The 21498-nt window shown below is 38.8% G+C and overlaps 1 pseudogene; it reads right to left on the bottom strand.

Moving 5' to 3' along the window:
- The window catches only part of LOC119542880, a 43164-nt pseudogene that overhangs the window by 14533 nt on the left and 7133 nt on the right, over positions 1–21498 (bottom strand).

Raw genomic sequence — 21498 nt, 5'->3', positions numbered from 1 at the left:
CCTCTAGGTCTTAACGTAGACCTGGTTGTGCTTCCTCTGCCATCCAAAGAAACCCCTTCCCTGAGGGAACCTTCACTAGCAGTTCCTCATTCTGACCTAACCCACATGTCTTCAGGTCTGGAAAATGAGGCAGAAATCACACTGCTTCCTATAAACTTCAAAACTACCCCTCCTCGCAATAGAATCCAGGCTTCTTTGGCACTCATGTCCTTTGAATATGCCACTCTTTCCCTCCCTGTTTCTGTTGTAAATCAACTTTCTGGTCTCTCCCTTATAGTCACTGAAGTTTCTGTTTTGGATCATAATCTTCTGCTTCAGCTCAGGCTTTGCCATCAACCAGAGTGCTTTCGTGAATAGTTTCTACAAGGCCCTAATCTGACTATTTTGGTCCCTTTCTATCTTCACTTTCTTCCCCTTTGTTCATCACCTCAACAGTTTTCTTGCTAATAACTTTAACTTCCTTGCTCCCTAGTTGTTTATTTTGATCACCTAACAAATACCTAGAATTGACTCAAAACATTTTACACCCTTTTATTCTTTCCCATTGCTGCTGAGTGCTACTGGAGAAATTTACACAACTCGCTGCATTTAAGCCACTCAAATTCATTTTTCCAGTTGTAGGGGTCCCAAGGCTGCCTGCCTAGCAAACTTGCTTGTCCCACATTAGCACATTCTCTTATTCTTCACATTCGCTGTTTTAAATCTTCCACACTCTCTGCAAACCCTGTTATATCCAGTTGTAATAAGCATCTAGAAACTAGAAATTTGTGCAGTAAAGCAAAATTCTCTGGGATAGAGTGGCCTAGGAAAAACGGAATGCTAATATATAAATGGAGAGAGGGCTATAGGAAAAACGAGTAAAATGCCGATATATTAATTTCATTCAGATATTAATCTGTCAAGATGTTACTAGAACACAACTTAAAGTTATTTAACTTAAAAAATATGTATTAGCATATTAACTTAAAAATAAAAGATTAATTGATTAATGTATATATATTTGTAGCTGTCTGCATCTCTTTATTGTACTTTCTTTTTGCAAGACTCATGTCTATGTCTATGGTTTGGAGATATGCAAATGACATCATGATGACTCAGTTGAAAAATAACTTCTTAGAGAAATATCTGCTTGCAACATTTCCATGTGAAATTATTTAAAAGTTTCTGTATCTAGCAGAATAAGTGAGTAGATTTCTACAGCATAATACTTCATTTGAAACTAAATAATTCTATGAAGTAGTTTTATTAATCCTATTTTATATTAGGAATCAAGACTTCAGCATGGTTAACCAAAGTCACATAGGGAGTAAATTATACCCAGGACTTGAACCCTGGTCTTTTGGCTCCATAACCTGCTCTGTCTAATAAATTATGTTGTGATTTTTATTTGCAAGGGAAATAACCCTTCCACCCAGAGGTCACTGAAGAACTTTCCTGAAACACACACACACACATATAGATATATATATACTGCTACACACATACACAGAAACACACACAAACACACAGGAAGACAAACAACACTATCTTATAAAGAGTAAAAGTATAAGCCTTAATACTATTTAGTGAATATTTGTTATGTGGCATGGTTTGTTCAGGCTGATTACCCAAACGGAGAACAGTTTCAAGTGAAATCCCTTTATAATTAATAATACATTAATTCTCCTAAGAAGGTTTAAGAGAATGACCTGAAATATTTTCTGAAACCACACTGTGCACCTCGCAGATATTCTGCTATGACCCCTGATAACGTGGGAGTAACAGAGGCAGGTGCTCTGTGGAGTCCAGTTAGCTTCATTCTGTTTTCCCTGGATTGGCCTTCTGGTGGCTGCCTTCTTGAGAAAGTAAACTCCACAACAAGAGCAGTAGCAGGTCTGCCCTACCTAGAGAATGCTTTGCCTTCTGGGCACTTCTCTGAACTGCACAGTAACAGAGATATGGCCAAATTAGAGTTCATTGCAGTGGATGGAGAGGGATGGTGAAACCACGTTATGGAGTGGAAGAAAGCGGCGTTTCTTGTCTTGAGGAAAAGCAGACTCAAGATCTGTTTTTTTTTAATTTATGTATCTAAATTTAATTCCAAAAATGGAATTGAGGAGGAGTGAGGCAAGCTATCTTCAAATATTTAGAAGACAAGTTAATGATCAAGAAGTCTTTTTTTGTTTGTTTTTCTGGACACCTTATGGCACAGTGCTTAGAGCAAAGATTTGGAGCTAAGATCTCAATTTAAACCCTGGCTCTGTTCTTTATCAGTTATGCATCTGTGGACAAGGCACTTGGCCTTCTTGCGGTTTTTCTTTTCCTCACCTGTAAAATGAGGATAATAACATCTACCTCATGGTGTTCTGGTGAGGATGAAATGAGATAATGTTTTCATAGCACTTAGCTAAGTGTCTGTGTCACATGGTAAGTACACAGTAAACGGCAAGAGCTTTTTTATTTTTTAACATCTTGCAGTTCTGAGATGAAATGTGTTGCTTTATAGGGATGGTGAATCTGTCCATGGGGTTAAGAAGTTCAAGCTTAGCCTATACAACATCCCTTGGGGATGTCACAGGGGTGATTCAAACACCAGGTGGGTGTTTTGACATCCTTTACATACCTGCCATTCCTGAAACTTTATGATTCTACTCAATGTGTGCCACTAGTTACAGAGAAAAATAAATCAGAGAAAATGAAATAGTATGAGCATAGAATATTCTACAGGGAATACAGCAAAAACAAAGCATAAACCCTGTTCTGGAGGGATACAAATGTCTTCATTTAAGGTCACATTTGCTGTGGCCTCTCTCAAATTAACAAGTAACAGCTTAACAATTTGCAAGTAAAATAGTGAAGTTAGCAATTAAAAAGATTATTAAAGTCCAATAAGCACTAGGGTCCTGTGTTAGGCTCTCTGGGTACACACAATTTCTAACTCATGTCTCTTCTAAATTCTGCATCGTCTTGGCACATTATATTGGTTTAATGAAAGGCTGATGAGCTCAGAATAGTTTTATTTTCTAAGTGCTTCAAACACCAGAGTCAGGGAGAGAGGAATAAACCCAACGGCTCTACATGAAGGCAGCACCAACGTATTCTGTGCAGCTCAATTCATTGGCATTTCATCGTGGTGTTTTCACTTTCTGTTAGTTTTTACAAAACCAAATGTCAAGATGGCTAGTTTTTTCCCAACTTGTTTATTTCGGTACCTTGATTTTTAGGTGTAGTTTTTGTCGGTTTGTTTTGTTTTGTTTTCTAGGCAGTTTTAAGGCATGCTTTAGGCCACCAGTTCAGATCGGCCATATCATGCTGTACTCTAGTCAGTGTGTAATTATTGCACTGAAAACACTGATAGTGTATGGAAAAAAGGTACTGGAGGAAAATGAATCCTGTTCTGAAGACATTGAAGTCAGCTCAATAAATAATTGCTAATACGTACTATCTAGAAGCAAAAAGAAAGACTGTGAAGAAGCAAAGTGAGAGAGCATCTGCTTAGAAGAAATAAAAGCATACTCTATTCAAATGTATTTCTGAAAATCAGCAGTAAGGATCCATTCAAACTTTTGGAAAATATTTTCATTTCGAAGGAAAAAGTTCACTGTATATTATGAATAAAAACCATTGTTATATTTACCTTTTCCTTTTAGGAGCAGCTCTAAAAACTCAGCCCATGCTTCAGTGCAGGGGAGATTTGGGTTATCTTTGTAGTAGCACAGAGAAACAACTGTAACTTTTGGAGTCCTAACAATGTAGAGAATCTGTTTAAAAAAAATCGATTTGTTCTTGGATGGAAATAGCCTCAATACAAACATTCCCTAAAAGAAAACAGCAACTAAACTTACCTGTGCAGGCCATGGTATTTTTATTTTTATTTTTTGGCTTTAGCTGGTTATTAAACAGAGTTAGCAGTGCTTCTCAAAATTTAATGTGCATAAGAATCATCTGGGGATCTTGGCAAAATGCAGATTATGATTCAGGAGATCCAGGTTGGGGCCTGACATTCTGCATTTCTAAGATGCAGATAATACTGATATGCCAGGCCACCAACCACACAGTTTCCATTTATTTCCTAAGTTTGGTCCTGTTTTAGGAGCATACATAGAAAATCCCCATTAATTTATAGGACAGCTACTTTTTTCATATCCACATATTATAAAATATGATTTATATACAGTAGAATTTCTTACAAATTGTCTATTGTTTAAAGGAAACATAATGTTTTAGAATTTCCTTTTTCTACAACTTAAACCCCAAAGGAGTAGCAAATCTGAGATACTCTCTCAATTTAATCACTGAAACTACAACTCCAATTCAATTCAAATATTTATTTAACACCTACTGTATACCAGGTAGTGTGCAGTGTTCCAGGCAGAAGGATTTTAACAGTAAACTAGACAGAAATGGCTCCAGCCTTCTCAAAACTCATAGTCAGGTGAGGGAGGTGGATAGTTAAACAGGCTCTTGACAACACAGCATTATAAGGATTATAACAGGAGCATAGAGTGCTGTAGGAGCATGTAAGAAACTGCAAGAAATCTATGTGAGAAGCTGGATATGGTAGGAGAATCTTGAGTCATAGTAATCATTGCATGAGTACCAGATGCTCTATTTGCTTTTTAATTGGCAATCCGAGTGGGTATATTTTCCTTAGATGAGAAAGTTTTGCTGAGTCATTTTTAATACATTTGTGTTCATAGTCCAGGTATCATGTGTGGCCCACATGAGTAGCACCTGCTCCTCTTAAATTGAGAGCTGCATAAAGGCCCTTGTGTACAGGAATAGCGAGCCACCTGTACCCTCCATTATCCTCTCTCATCCTGGGAGATCACTGTGGAGTAAGCCAAGGCATCAGGCTTTCCCTCACACTCTAGGCTTCCTGAGCTGATTCACAGAACCCCAGGGCTCAGAGAGTGCAGTTTATAAAACCCATCCTTTAACAAAAAGGAATAAGGCAGCAGAATTTTAAGCCTCAGCCATCTAGTTGGACAGACTTTTTTTCTTTTCTGTTTTTTTTAAGAGAAAAGAGGTTTTTAGGGCCTTTGGAGAACCCCCAAAATTACATGACAATGATTGTCTACTGGGAAAGACAGTGCATCCCTTTAATACATATTTTGCCAACAGAAATTAAAAGAACATATTCTAAGAAATCAGAAAAAAATATTGGGGAAAATGAAGAGAAGGCAGGATAATACTCGGGGGAAAAATTTTTATTAATCAAAACATAATGAGACATGGCCTAAGATGGCGGAGTGGTGAGGAGCAGAATTTCGTCTTTCCCCTAGAGCAGCTGGCAATTACCCAAGAACTATATGAAACAGTGTTTTCAGGGTCTCCAGTAACCAGTCACACATTGGACACAAGTTTGGAATTGGAGGAAAAGCTGAGATCGCAGCGAACATTGTAAGTTCCCCAGACCAGGGGTCTGGCACCCCTCCCCACCCAGACCTCACAGACTATCTTGCTGCTGGCTCCCTGAAAGGGGGGGAAAAAAGCCCAAAAAACAGCAATCTGCTGAGGGCAAGAAGGGAGGCTCAAACCAGCCTCAACTGCAGAATTAATTAACAAATTAATTAACTAACTTTGGGAGCTGGGGTGCTAAAGAAGGGCTGGGCTCCAAGAAGTGGGGGCACGTAAAAGCAGGCACCCATTCCCAGACTCCAAAAAAGCCATTTTTTTTCCCCTTACATTTTGTCCCTTCTGGCTTCTCACTGATCCCTTATCTTTTTGCATTTCAATAGCCCCCCCCCCCCCCCCGGCAGGGGTGGAACTGAAGCGGTTGGAGAGTAATTATCAGACAATAGCCCAAAGCATATCTTTAAATGCTCTATTCTGACACTGACAAAACTTCCAGGCTGGGGAAAAACGTTTAAAAGAGACTCTTTTTTTTTTTTTTTTTTTTTTTTCCTTTTTTCTTTTCTACTTTTTTTTTTTTTTTTTTAAATCTAAAAGTAATATATGTGATTATTTTCTATCGGAAAGCCCAGGTTGAGGGACTAGGCTGGGCTTGAGGGGAGACAGAGTACCTACAGTGTCTTTGAATTCCGTATTCACTACTGAAGGCCTCCACCCCCGTCTTTAATTGGCAACTCAGGCTGACCAAGGAATCTACCTGGAGAGACCCCAAAGAGGAGAGAGGAGAAGGGAATAGTGCCCCTGAGAGACAACTGGAATTCTGAGGATTGGGAGAGTGGAGGGAGGCCCAGCTCAACTGGCAGTCCTCCTTCTGGGAACTCAGACCCCACGGGCTGGAATTCAGATTCCAGCTTCAGTCAGCCACGCCCCTGACAGGATCAGAGTCACCAGGAGAACTAAAGGCTCCATACTTCCTTACACTGGTGGGGGAGCTGCGGGCTGGTCAGCGCCACCTGCTGGACAGGAGAGGAAAAGCACCAATTCTAAAGGCCTCATAGGAGGGTCTCATTCTCAGGAAAACTCCATACCCTCCCAATGAGACCTGGGCCTCACTAGACTGGGAAAATCTGACTAGGGTCGACCATATCTGAGAAGACCCACTCACAAAAAGGTTACATAGAGGCAGAGCAAGAAACAGAAAAAACAAGAGGGGAAAAATTCCGATCAACTAAATAGAACCTAAGTTAGAGGTCTAGAATAAGTTGAACTGAATAACAGAGGCCAGAAAACAAAGCCAACCAACAAGAAAACCACTAAGTAAAAGACAGAAAACAAGCTCCAAAATAAACTAATCAGGAGAATCAGATGCCTAGACAACTTAAGATAACAAGCCATACCAGGAAACACGAAAACATGGACCAGCCAAAGGAACAAACTAATAGCTCAGCTGAGACACAGGAGTGGAGGCAACTAATGCTAAATAAATTTGATGAAATGAAGGAAGATATAGCAAAAGAGCTGAAGGATATAAAGAAGACACTGGCTGACCATAAAGAAGAATTCATAAACTTAAAAAAACAAATGGCAGAACTCATGGGACTGAAGGCCACAATGGAGGAGATGAAAAACACAGTGGAGGGACACAACAGTAGATTTAAACAGGCAGAAGAAAGGATCAGTGAACTGGAAGACAGGTCATTCGAATTCATACACACAAAAGAACAGATGGTGAAAAAAATGGAAAAATATGAGCAGGGTCTTAGGGAGCTGAGTGACAACATGAAACGCACAAATATACGCGTTATGGGTATCCCAGAAGGAGAAGAGAGGGGAAAAGGGGCAGAAAGAGTAATAGAAGACATATTCACTGAAAATTTCCCAACTCTTATAAAAGACAGAAAATTAGAGATTCAAGAAGTACAACGTACCCCAAATAGAATAGATCCCAATAGACCTACTCCAAGACACTTACTGGTCAGATTGTCCAATGTCAAAGACAAAGAGAGGATTCTGAAAGCAGCAAGAGAAAAGCAATCCATCACGTACAAGGGAAAGTCAATAAGACTATGTACAGATTTCTCTGCAGAAACGATGGAGGCAAGAAGACAGTGGCATGATATATTTAAGATACTGAAAGAGGAAAACTGCCAACCAAGAATTCTATATCCAGCAAAACTTTCCTTCAAAAATGAGGGAGAGATTAAAACATTTTCAGACAAACAGACACTGAGAGAGTTTGTGAATAAGAGACCAGCACTACAAGAAATACTAAAGGGAGTGCTACAGACTGATAGGAAAAGACAGGAGAGAGAGAGTTGGAGAAGAGTGCAGAAATGAAGATTATCAGGAAAGGTAAAAGGAGAGGAAAAAATAAGATATGACATATAAATTCCAAAAAACAAAATGGTAGTAGAAAGTACTGCCCTTACAGTAATAACACTAAATGTAAATGGATTAAACTCCCCAATAAAAAGACACAGACTGGCAGAATGGATTAAAAAACAGGACCCATCTATATGCTGTCTACAAGAAACTCACTTTAGACACAAGGACAAACATAGACTGAAAGTGAAAGGTTGGAAAAAAGATATTTCATGCAAACAACAACCAGAAAAAAAGCGGGAGTAGCTATATTAATATCAGACAAGTTAGACTTCAAAAGCAAAACAATTAAAAGAGACAAAGAAGGACACTATATATTAATAAAAGGGTCAATTCATCAAGAAAACATAACAGTCATAAATATTTATGCACCAAACCAGAATGCCCCACAATTCATGAGGCAAACACTGCGATCACTGAAAGGAGAAATAGATACCTCTACAATAATAGTTGGAGACTTCAATACGCCACTCTCATCAATGGATAGAACATCTAGACAGAGGATCACTAAAGAAACAGAGATGTTGAATTGTATGATAAATGAACTAGACTTGACAGACATTTATAGAACACTACATCCAACAACAGCAGGATACACTTTTTTCTCAAGTGCTCATGGAACATTCTCTAGGATAGACCACATGTTGGGTCACAAAGCAAGTCTCAACAAATTTAAATATATTGATATTATACAAAACACTTTCTCAGACCACAATGGAATGAAGTTGGAAATAAATAAAAGGCAGAAGATCAGAAAATTCAAAAACATATGGAGGCTAAACAACACCCTCTTAGAAAACCAGTGGGTAAAGGAAGAAATTACAAGAGAAATTAGTAAATACCTCGAGGCAAATGACAATGAAAACACAACTTATCAAAACTTATGGGATGCAGCAAAGGCGGTGCTGAGAGGGAAATTTATTGCCCTAAATGCCTATATTAAAAGAGAAGAGAGAGCAAAAATTGAAGAGTTAACTGCTCACCTGGAGGAATTAGAGAAAGAACAGCAAACTAACCCCAAAGCAAGCAGAAGGGAAGAAATAACAAAGATTAGAGCAGAAATAAATGCAATTGAGAACAGGAAAACAATAGAGAGAATCAACAAAACCAGAAGTTGGTTCTTTGAGAAAATCAATAAAATCGATGGACCACTGGCTAGGCTAACAAAAAAAAAGAGAGAGCAGATGCAAATAAATGCAATCAGAAATGGGAAAGGAAATATAACTACCGACCCTGCAGAAATTAAGGAGATAATGAGAAGATACTATGAGCAACTATATGCTACTAAACTAGACAACTTAGATGAAATGGACAACTTCCTAGAAAAGCGTAAACAACCAACATTAACTCAAGAAGAAATAGATGACCTCAACAAACCAATCACAAGTAAAGAGATTGAGTCAGTCATCAAAAAGCTCCCAAAAAGGAAAAGCCCAGGACCAGATGGTTTCACATGTGAATTCTACCAAGCATTCAAGAACGAATTAGTACCAATCCTGCTCAATCTCTTCAAAAAAATTGAAGAAGAGGGAAAGCTACCTAACTCTTTCTATGAAGCCATCATCACCCTAATACCAAAACCAGGCAAAGATACTACAAAAAAAGAAAATTATAGACCAATTTCTTTAATGAATATAGACGCAAAAATCCTCAACGAAATACTCGCAAATCTAATCCAGCACCACATTAAAAGAACTATACACCACGACCAGGTGGGATTTATTCCAGGTATGCAAGGCTGGTTCAACACAAGAAAATCAATTAATGTAATACACCACATCGATAAATCAAAGCAGAAGAACCACATGATCATCTCGATTGATGCAGAAAAGGCATTTGACAAAATTCAACATCCTTTCCTGATGAAAACACTTCAAAGGATAGGAATAGAAGGGAACTTTTTCAATATGATAAAGGAAATATATGAAAAACCCACAGCTAACATCACACTTAATGGGGAGAGACTGAAAGCTTTTCCTCTAAGATCAGGAACAAGACAGGGATGCCCACTATCACCATTGCTATTCAACATTGTGCTGGAAGTTCTAGCTAGAGCAATTAGGCAAGAAAAAGAAATAAAAGGCATCCAAATTGGAGAGGAAGAAATAAAACTTTCACTATTTGCAGATGACATGATTCTATATGTAGGAAATCCAGAAAAATCTACAGCAAAGCTACTAGAACTAGTCAATGAATACAGCAAAGTAGCAGGCTACAAGATCAACACACAAAAATCTGTAGTGTTCCTATACACAAGTAATGTGCAACAAGAGGAGGAAATCAAGAAAAAAATCCCATTTACAATAGCAACCAAAAGAATCAAGTATTTAGGAATAAACTTAACCAAGGACACAAAAGACCTTTACATAGAAAACTATAAGAAACTGCTAAAAGAAATTGAACAAGACCTGAAAAAATGGAAGAACATACCATGTTCATGGATTGGAAGACTAAATATAGTTAAGATGGCAATTTTACCTAAACTGATTTACAGATTCAATGCCATACCAATTCAAATCCCAACAACTTACTTTACAGAAATAGAAAAACCAATAACTAAATTTATTTGGAAGGGTAAGATGCCCCGAATAGCCAAAAATGGCTTGAGAAAGAGGAGTGAAGTGGGAGGTCTCACACTACCTGACTTTGAAGCATATTACAAAGCTACAGTACTCAAAACAGCATGGTACTGGCATAAGGACAGATATACTGATCAATGGAATCGAATTGAGTGTTCAGAAGTAGACCCTCACATCTATGGACAACTGATCTTTCATAAGGCAGTGAAGCCGAAGCAACTGGGAAAGAGCAGCCTGTTCAATAAATGGTGTTTGGAGAACTGGATATCCATTCCCAAAAGAATGAAAGAGGATGTCCATCTCACACCTTATACCAAAATTAACTCAAAGTGGATCAGAGACCTAAACATTAGCACCAAGACCATAAAACTCTTAGAAGAAAATGTAGGGCAATATCTTAAAAATCTTGTGAAAGGAGGTGGTTTCTTAGACCTCACACCCAAGGCATGAGCAACCAAAGAACAAATAGTCAAATGGGATCTCCTCAAAATTAAACACTTTTGTACATCAAAGGACTTTGTCAGAAAAGTCAAAAGGCAACCTACACAATGGGAGATAATATTTGGAAACCACATATCAGATAAGGGTTTAATATCCTGAATATATAAAGGAATCCTGCATCTCAATAACAGAAAGACAAACAATCCAATTAAAAAATGGGCAAAAGACATGAACAGACATTTTTCTGAAGAGGAAATACAAATGGCTCAAAAGCATATGAAAAAATGCTCAACTTCACTGGCTATTAAGGAAATGCAAATCAAAACCACAATGAGATATCATCTCACACCTACCAGAATGGCCATTATCCAAAAAACAGAAAATGACAAGTGCTGGAGAGGATGTGGAGAAAGAGGCACACTTATTCATTGTTGGTGGGAATGTAGAATGGTGCAACCACTCTGGAAGACAGTATGGAGGTTCCTCAGGAAGCTAAATATAGATTTGCCATATGACCCAGCTATTCCATTGCTGGGTATATATTCAGAGGAACTGAAACTTAAGACACAAAGAGACATTTGTAAACCAATGTTTATTGCAGCATTATTCACAATTGCCAAGAGATGGAAACAGCCCAAATGTCCACCAAAGGACAAGTGGATAAACAAACTGTGGTATATACACATGATGGAATATTATGCAGCTGTAAGACAGAACAAAGACATGGATCATGTAATAATGTGGATGAACCTTGAGGACATTATGTTGAGTGAAGTTAGCCAGAAACGAAAGGACAGATTCTGTATGGTCTCACTAATATGAACAGACATTAATGAACAAACTTTGGGAGTTAAAAGCTGACAACACAGGTGACCAGGAGATAGAAAGAGGGCAGAGATCAGCCATTTGATGCTGAAGGACTACAGAATGTTTAGGATTGATTGCATAGATCCAGAAATAGATAGCATAATACTGTGTGATGGTAGCACAGTATTGTAAGTACACTGAACAAAGATGTCTGTGAGTAAAGCTGAAAGAGGTGGGATAGGAGAATGTATGACACCGGAGGTAAAGATAGATGATAAAGACTGGGACTGTATAATGTGGCAAAAACTGGAGTGGCCAATGACTGTTACTAAATATACAAATATAAAAATGTTTTTGCATGTGGGAAAGCAAATGAATGTCAACCATGTAGAAATTTGAAAAGGGGATGGTATTCAGGAAAAAACATAATCAAAGCAAACTGGAGTCTATAGTCAACAGTAACATTGTAATATACCTCCATTAAATGTAACAAAGGCAATACGCCAATGTTAAATGTATATGAGAAGGGGATATAGGGGAGTAATATGGGATTCTTGGTAGTGGTGTTATTTGCTGTCCTTAGTAGAATATTGTATTGTATGACATGTTATTTTTCTTTTTATCATTTTTTCTTATTGCTAAAAAAAAAGAAAAACAAATTTTCTTGTAGTAATCAGTATGTTCAAATGCTGATTGTGGTGATAAATGTACAACTTTATGATGATACCATGAACAACTGATTGTACACTGGATAAATGTATGGTATGTGAATATAACTCTATAAAATTGTAGGAAAATATATATATAGGAGTAAAAGTGTTGGAGAAAACACAGTGAGAGGGATGATGCCTCACTAATATGGACTAACTACAATGTGTAAACTCAGAATTGAATCTTAGAACATAGCCTAACGTGGACACAATAATTTTAATAGTCCCTAGATTGTAAGCTCTTACAGCAGTTAACTCTATCCCTGAATTGTAAGGCCTATCTCTAAACTTTAAGATGCTGATCCCCTAGCGTATGTTGTCACAAACATTGGGACTGGCAGTTTGATGTGCTGAGCCCTCAAGCATGGGACTTGCCCTTATGAAGCTCATTACCACAAAGGAAAGTTTAAAGTTGTATGTAATGGTGCCTAAGAGTCTCCCCCTGAGTACCTCTTTGTTGCTCAGATGTGGCCCTCTCTCTCTCTAACTGAGCCATCTCAACAGGTGAACTCGCTGCCCTCCCCCCTATGTGGGACCCAACTCCCAGGGTTGTAAATCTCCCTGGCAATGCAGAGTATGACTCCCGGGGATGAATGTGGACCCGGCATCGTGGGACTGAGAGTATCTTCTTGACCAAAAGGGGGATGCAAAATGAGACGAAATAGTTTCAGTGGCTGAGAGATTCCAAATGGAGTCGAGAGGTCACTCTGGTGGACATTCTTATGCACTATATAGATAATACCTCTTAGGCTTTAATGGATTGGAATAGCTAGAAGTAAATACCTGAAACTACCAAACTCCAACCCAGCAGTCTGGACTCCTGAAGACAATTATATAATAATGTAGATTACAAGGGGTGACAGTGTGATTGTGAAGACCTTGTGGATCACACCCCCTTTATCTAGTGTATGGATGAGTGGAGGAATGGGGATAAAAACTAAAGGACAAATGGGGTGGGATTGGGGGATGATTTGGGTGTTTTTTTTTCACTTTTATTTTTTATTCTTGTTCTGGTTCTTTCTGATGTAAGGAAAATGTTCAGAGATAGACTGTGGTGATGAACGCATAACTATGTTATCATACTGTGGACAGTGGATTGTATATCATGGATGATTGTATGGTGTGTGAATGTATTTCAATAAAACTGAATTTAATAAAAAGAAAAAACATAATGAGAAAATAGTAATACATGGGAGAAACTAAGATGGCAGCTAGCTGAGACAGGGCGGAAAAACGTCTCCATGAAAAACACTACCTAAAAACCAGAAAGTGACCCAGAATACCGGTTACAGCGATGCGCCAGCTGGACAGGGCTCCTAGCTCCAGAGGGGCCGTATACTTGGTGAAACCGGGAATCGGCATTCTGAAACAAGTGAGTAAGCTGGCTGGAAGACCTGCAACCGCGTGGCAGTCTGGGGAAGCCAGGGTTCAGCGTTTGGAGACTGGCTGGCTCTTTAAAAAAAAAAAAAAGGGAAAAACCCAGGAGTGGCTGCAGCTGCAATTGTAGGAACCACACAGTAAAACACAGCAAGAGGGAGCTGGGCTGGCCTCTCGGTGCCTGGCCGGGAAGATAGCCTGCTGCAGATACCCTTGCGTCTGGGGGAATGGAGGGGAGAGCTGGAAGCAGAAAGAAACCCCGTGGCTAGCAGCTGGCTCCCCAGAGGGCTGGATAAACTCCTGCCCGAGGCCGTGTCCACAGCCCAGAGCCCCGCCAGTTGTCCCGGAGCTGGGAAGGAGGAACTGTGAGAGAAGGGGGGGGCTGAGACGCCTCACTCGGCCATTTTTGCTTCAGGCTGAGAGCGCGCCGCCACATGGCCCAGTGGCCCAGGGCTTCCCTTGAGGGATGGCGCGCACTGGTGACGTAGCACAGCATTCCCTCGGCTGAGCTCCTGGAGGATCGCGGCTGGGAGGGGGGACCCCTTCGGAGAACCCAGGGATGCTACTCCAAGTCTGGTGGTTTGTGGATCAGCAAGAGAGAGGGTCTGGGGCTGAACTGAAACGAAGACTTAGACTCTTGCGGCAGCCTTGAATCTCTGGGAACCTGGGGGATTTGAAAATTAAAACTACTCTTCCTCCCTGGCCACCCATACACATGCCCCACATTCAGGGTGGATGGCTCCAGCAAGACACCCGAACTGAGTTCTCCAACTGAACCCACAAGAATCGTTTCCCCACACAAAGCGGAGAAAAGGTTGAGAACTGACTTGAGGGATATAGGTGACTCACAGATGCCATCTGCTGGTTAGTTAGAGAAAGTGTACGCCACCAAACTGTGTTTCTGAAAAATTAGATTGATATCCCTTTTTTTTTTACAACTCGAAAGAACCCTATCAAGCAAAACAAATGCCAAGAGGCCAAAAACAACAGAAAATCTTAATGCATATAATAAAACCAGACGATATGGAGAATCCAACTCCAAACACACAAATCAAGATATCGTAAGATACACAGTACCTCGCAAAATTAATCAAAGAACTACAATCGAGAAACAAAAACATGGCAAAGGATTTAAAGGACATCAAGAAGACCATGCCCCAGGATATAAGTGACATAAAGAAGACCCTAGAAGAGCATAAAGAAGACATTGCAAGAGTAAATAAAAAAAAATAGACGATCTTATGGAAATAAAAGAAACTGTTGCCCAAATTAAAAAGACTCTGGATATTCACAATACAAGAGCTAAACAACATCTCATTGTCCTAGAAGCCCACAGAACAGAAAATGAAAGAACAAAAGAAAGAATGGACAAAAAAATAAAAAAAATTGAAATGGATCTCAGGGATACGATAGATAAAATAAAACATCCAAACTTAAGACTCATTGGTGTCCCAGAAGGGGAAGAGAAGGGTAAAGGTCTAGAAAGAGTATTCAAAGAAATTGTTGGGGAAAACTTCCCCAACCTTCTACACAATATAAATACACAAAGCATAAATGCCCAGTGAACTCCAAATAGAATAAATCCAAACAAACTCACCCCAACACATATTCTGATCAGACTGTCGAATACCGAAGAGAAGGAGCAAGTTCTGAAAGCAGCAAGAGAAAAGCAATTCACCACATTCAAAGGAAACAGCATAAGACTAAGTAGTGACTACTCAGCAGCCACCATGGAGGCGAGAAGGCAGTGGCATGACATATTTAAAATTCTGAGAGAGAAAAATTTGCAACCAAGAATACTTTATCCAGCAAAACTCTCCTTCAAATTTGAGGGAGAGCTTAAATTTTTCACAGACAAACAAATGCTGAGAGACTTTGCCAATAAAAGACCTGCCCTACTTCAGATTCTAAAGGGAGCCCTACCAACAGAGAAACAAAGAAAGGAGAAAGAGATATAGAGAATTTTAACAGACATATATAGTACCTTACATCCCAAATCACCAGGATACTCGTTTTTCTCTAGTGATCACAGATCTTTCTCCAGAAGGGACCATAAGCTGGGACATAAAACAAGCCTCAAGTAATTAAAAAAAAAATTGAATATACTCAAAGCATATTCTCCAACCACAATGGAATACAAATACAAGTCAATAATTTTTGAACTGTAACTCCACTATTTACTTCCTACATGATATAAAATACACAAACTCTAAGGACAAATCAGTGGTCTTGAACTCAATGTAAAATATGTAACTTTAGACAACTATATAAAGGTGGGGGAATGAAGGAGTATAGGAAAATAGTTTATGTGTCCTATTGAAGTGAAGGTGGTATCAAAGAAAAACAAGATTGATATGGATTTAAGAGGTTAATTTTAAGCCCCACAGTAAACACAAAGAAATTATCAGAGAATATGACCATAGAGATGAAAAGTAGAGTTTGGGTTAAGAGAAATGGGGGAAGGGGCAATGGGGAGTTAAGAAATGGGTGTAGGGTTGCTGTTTAAGGTGAAGGGAAATTTCTAGTAATGGGTGGTGGGAAAGAGCATTACATCATTCTAAATGTGATTAATCCCACTAATGGAAGGCTAGGGAGGCTTGGAATGGGAAGATTTAGGCTGTATATATGTTTCCACAACTGAAAAAAAAAAAGACAGTCTAACTAGATGACAATTGAATGCTAAGGATGAACTTGGATGGGATTGGAGGATAGAGGACAGGTGCCTCAAAGGGACACAGTTGAGACATAAGGAAAAGGAAATATAGAATGTAAGCTTTGTATCATTGTTGAATCTCTTGTACTTCTTAGCTGCACTTAATGGAATTGCATAAAAGAAAGTTCTTGTTCATGGGAAGTGTACATGTGAATTATAGTGTATGTTCAAGGATGTGTGCAGCTAACTCTCATATGTTCAGAAGACAGAGCAATAGATGATGGATGATAGATAGGGAGGGAAAGAAATAGCGATGTGACAGCATGTTAAAGTTGGTGGATTGAGCTATCGGGGGAGGGGGGTCAGGGTATGATGGAATTCTGTGTATGGGGCTAGTATTGTTTTTGCAACTGTTCATATAACTTTGAATTTATTTCAAAATTAAAAAAAAAAAAAAACCCATAAGCATAGCAGCTCAGGGAGATTGATCTGAGGCTTGCCTCAAGTCTCCTTGCTTCTCCACTTCAGAAATAAGCTCTTTTCTTTTCCCCAGATCCTGGTGTCACATATTGGTTTGTATGCACATTGGGAAGAAGAGACTATTAAGGTGATGATTGTTTCAAATGTAGAATCATGTATATATTAACACTCAGCTATTAAACTTTATGATTTTTTCCTCAAGAAAAGTGGAACTGTTACTAATAAAAATAAGGAAACTCAAAAAAAAAAACATAATGAAATGAGCTGGAAAGCATAAATTTCATATCAGAGAGTTTGGAAACATAAAGAAGAGATAAAGATTAGGAATAAAATATAGAAGACCAGGTAGAGTTGATACAATCAAAAGCAGGGAGTAGGGGAAGTTATTTGCTGGATGCACTCAATTGACCAATTCCTGAGACACCAAGGTTTCAAAGAGAGAATATCCACTCAGTTCTTATCTTACATAGTAAAACTAGCCATTTTACTTTAGGACAAAACCATACTCCCTTAGACAAGCTTATCAAATTTTAGTCAGCATTGACTATGATAAGCAAAATTCACTTTCACAAACTTCCACAACTTTCCATATTCACCCAGGCTTTGTCCTACACATTTTGGAGCACAAAATACGCTTCTTTCCTTACCAAAGAACATCTTGCATACTTTACATACCTCTATACTTTAAGTTACTAAAAAGATCTCTGGTATGGTCTTTAAACATCCTACAAAACATAATTATTCTTATTTTTTAAATAAAGTTTGTCAAAATAGTAACTTAATTTCATTAAACACAAACATGTTTTTCACCATCTTAAAGATTTAATAGCTATAATGCTAGCTTATTTTATCAGTAAACTTGTATACATTTATTATACCCAAATATAATAAAATTGTATTTGGTTGAAAAGTCATCATAAAAACAGGAATAGGAGTAGACTTTGTCACTGCACTTTACAGCTGTGCTTGCTCCCCGTCCCCCCCCACCATTGGAAATTAAAAAAAAAACCTCTTTTTTTTCATAATATCTTAAAATTATGAACAACCTCAAAAGCATACTGACTATCAGGCTCTGGAAAACATACTACAATTGTTTAATTTGTCCCACGCATAAATTCAGGGAAAACTTTTCTATAGCTCTCAAGGACGTTTTTCTTTTTTTATTGGAGATTTTAAATTTGGTTATTCAATTTTATTCAATTACCTTCATCCCAATTTTTAATAATGATTTGTCTTCTGTGGCTACTGTTGCAAAGGTATTTTTAGGAAAAAAGATTAATAATTTTAAATTGGGGAATCACAGGACAAACTATGCAAAACTTGGCCCATTCTGTAGCATTCTTTCTGTTCCTATCACTTCTAATATCTAGGCCCAATAGAAAGAATTATTAAGCCAAATCTACACATCCCCCATCCTTTCTACACCCAGCCCTTCTTCTATACCTGACCCTACTGGTTCACTCATATTTGGCCAAGGTTTAAGAGGCCCTGGGGGCAGGGATTAGTGAGACAGAAAGAATGAGGCCTGGTCTGTTGAATTTGATTTTTTTTTTTTTATCATCATTTTATTGAGATATATTCACATACCACGCAGTCATACAAAACAAATTGTACTTTCGATTGTTTACAGTACCATTACATAGTTGTACATTCATCACCTAAATCAATCCCTGACACCTTCATTAGCACACACACAAAAATAACAAGAATAATAATTAGAGTGAAAAAGAGCAATTGAAGTAAAAAAGAACACTGGGTACCTTTGTCTGTTTCTTTCCTTCCCCTACTTTTCTACAGATCCATCCATAAACTAGACAAAGTGGAGTTTGGTCCTTATGGCTTTCCCAATCCCATTGTCACCCCTCATAAGCTACATTTTTATACAACTGTCTTCGAGATTCATGGGTTCTGGGTTGTAGTTTGATAGTTTCAGGTATCCACCACCAGCTACCCCAATTCTTTAGAACCTAAAAAGGGTTGTCTAAAGTGTGCGTAAGAGTGCCCACCAGAGTGATCTCTCGGCTCCTTTTGGAATCTCTCTGCCACTGAAGCTTATTTCATTTCCTTTCACATCCCCCTTTTGGTCAAGAAGATGTTCTCCGTCCCACGATGCCGGGTCTACATTCCTCCCCGGGAGTCATATTCCACGTTGCCAGGGAGATTCACTCCCCTGGGTCTGATCCCACATAGGGGGGAGGGCAGTGATTTCACCTTTCAAGTTGGCTTAGCCAGAGAGAGAGGGCCACATCTGAGCAACAAAGAGGCATTCAGGAGGAGACTCTTAGGCACAAATATAGGGAGGCCTAGCCTCTCCTTTGCAGCAACCGTCTTCCCAAGTGAATTTGATTTTAAAAGTTTTAAATGAGAGTAGTGGGATTTAAGACCCATAAGGTGGCCTTAGTATTGATGAGAATTCCTATGCTCTTCTTTTAATTGTTTCTAATTATTTATCTATTTCACCTAAAGCTGTGACCTGGACAATTGGAAAAGGCTTTGCTCTTTCCCCAGGCAGTCCTCTGCAACTGTGGGGAAATTCTAAGGGTCTTTTCTTTCCAATATCCAGGTTTGTTTACAGTAATTACAAGCAATAAGGCCTTGGTCCCTGGTGCCTAGAGGGGTTTTTTCTTTCCTTTCTCTCTGGGACTGCAGGAATACTAATTTATTTATCTTTAAGCAATTTGAATAGAGCTCTGTTCTGGTTTGCTAATGCTGCCAGAATGCAAAATACCAGAAATGGGTTGGCTTTTATAAAAGGGGGTTTCTTTGGTTACATAGTTACAGTCTTAAGGCCATAAAGTGTCCAAGGTAACACATCAGCAATCAGGTACCTTCATTGGAGGATGGCCAATGGTGTCCAGAAAACCTCTGTTAGCTGGGAAGGCACGTGGCTGGCATCTATTCCAGAGTTCTGGTTTCAAAATGGCTTTCTCCCAGGACATCCCTCTCTCAGCTCCTGTGCATTCTTCAAAGTGTCCCTCTTGGCTGTACCAAGCTCCCTCCTTCTGTCTGAGCTTATATAGTGCTTCAGTAAACTAATCAAGGCCCATGCTGAATGGGCAGGGCCACACCTCCATGGAAATTCTCCAATCAGAGTCATCACCCACAGTTGGGTGGGTCACATCTCCATGGACACAACCTAATCCAAAGGTTCTAACTTAATCAACACTAATATCTCTGCCCCTACAAGAATGCATTAAAGAATATGGCTTTTTCTGGGGGCATAATATATACAAACTGGTACAAGCTCTTTAAAATTTTTTTGGTTAATTTGCTATTACCATCCAGAGGTATGAAAATATACATTAAACAAACAGACACACACAAATAGAAAATTAAACATACAAAAAAACAAAAACACAGAAACATACTTTTGAGAGAGACAAATAAAGGATTGAATTACATCATCTCATCCCATTTCCATTCTCTTTTATAGACCAGCTCTAAATGTAACATGGTGTTCTTTCCTATAGAACAATTTTCAGGCCATTTCTCTCCTAATTTTAAATCATACTGAGTCTAGACTGTGTTACAGAAATAAACTACTTTTTTTGTTTGTTTGTTTTCTTATAGGCTCAGACTTGTAACTAAAATCTTTCCAATTTTTTAAAATACACACCGAAGGGCTACATTTAGGAATGCTATTAGAATTAGAATTTCCCATTTTGAAGAATTTCAGTAGTTAGTGACTAATTATGAACACTTGAACAATACAAATGTAATAACACATCAGCTAACAATTTAAACAGACACTTAACACTACATATTTAAGTAACACACCAATTAATAATTAAACCAAACACACCAATTAACAATTAAGCAGGCATTAAACACTTACTATATCAATTAACAGTTAAACAGGCATCCAACACTTAATTTTATCAAATACAATTAATTGTTGGATTACTTATTTTTCAGGAGTATACTTAGCAAACTCAGGTCAGGGCCTTGCACCCCATACAGAACGGTATTCAGAAAATAGAAAGGTGTAGAGGTCAGAGCAAGGGGACATTATTCTGAAAGCAGGTCCCAGGGTCTTAAAACCCAGGTCCAGGGGCCTCGAACTGCCGTACTAACTTCCTGATCCACTTTTACCTCGGTGGCTTACTCACCCAGTCAGATGTCCAGACCTGGAACTGAAACTGTTTCTCTCTTTGAAGCTTTAAAGTGCTGAGGGTCAGAGCAGAAGAAAACCTGGTTGCCAAACCTCCAAACTAAAAGGGTCTAGTGGCCACAAAAGGCTCGATTACCGTGCTTACCCATTCTGCTGGGGTTCCGGAACCTCCTTACTTCTTAGGGACCTTGTCCCATCTGGGTCACCAAATTGATACTTATCAGAAGCAGGGGCTGGGGTGAGTCTCTGGCTAACATGCTCAAACGACAAATTCCTGAGATGCTGGAGTTTCAAAGAGAGAAAGAGTTTATTGCTAAGCATGAAGCAGGAGATCAGACAGCCTATAGGCCTAAAATCTGTCTCTCTGAACCGCAGTAACTCTGATAGTTTTATAGTATCAAGAGATGGGAAGGTTTTAGGATAATGATGATATAATTAGGGGTGGTCTAATTATTGAGCATGTGTAGTTTGACTGGTATGTGCTGGTTTGTATATACTATGTCCCCCAGAAAAAGCCATATCCTTTGGTGCAATCCTGTGGGGACAGATGTATTGGTATTGATTAGGTTGGAACCTATTGGTTCAGTATTTCTATGGAGGTGTGGCCACGCCCATTCAGCATGG

The sequence above is a fragment of the Choloepus didactylus genome, chromosome 8 (assembly GCF_015220235.1).
Source record: "Choloepus didactylus isolate mChoDid1 chromosome 8, mChoDid1.pri, whole genome shotgun sequence".
Classification (NCBI taxonomy): domain Eukaryota; kingdom Metazoa; phylum Chordata; class Mammalia; order Pilosa; family Megalonychidae; genus Choloepus; species Choloepus didactylus.
The sequence above is the reverse complement of the archived record's forward strand: the minus strand, read 5'-3'. Positions and strand labels throughout refer to the sequence as shown.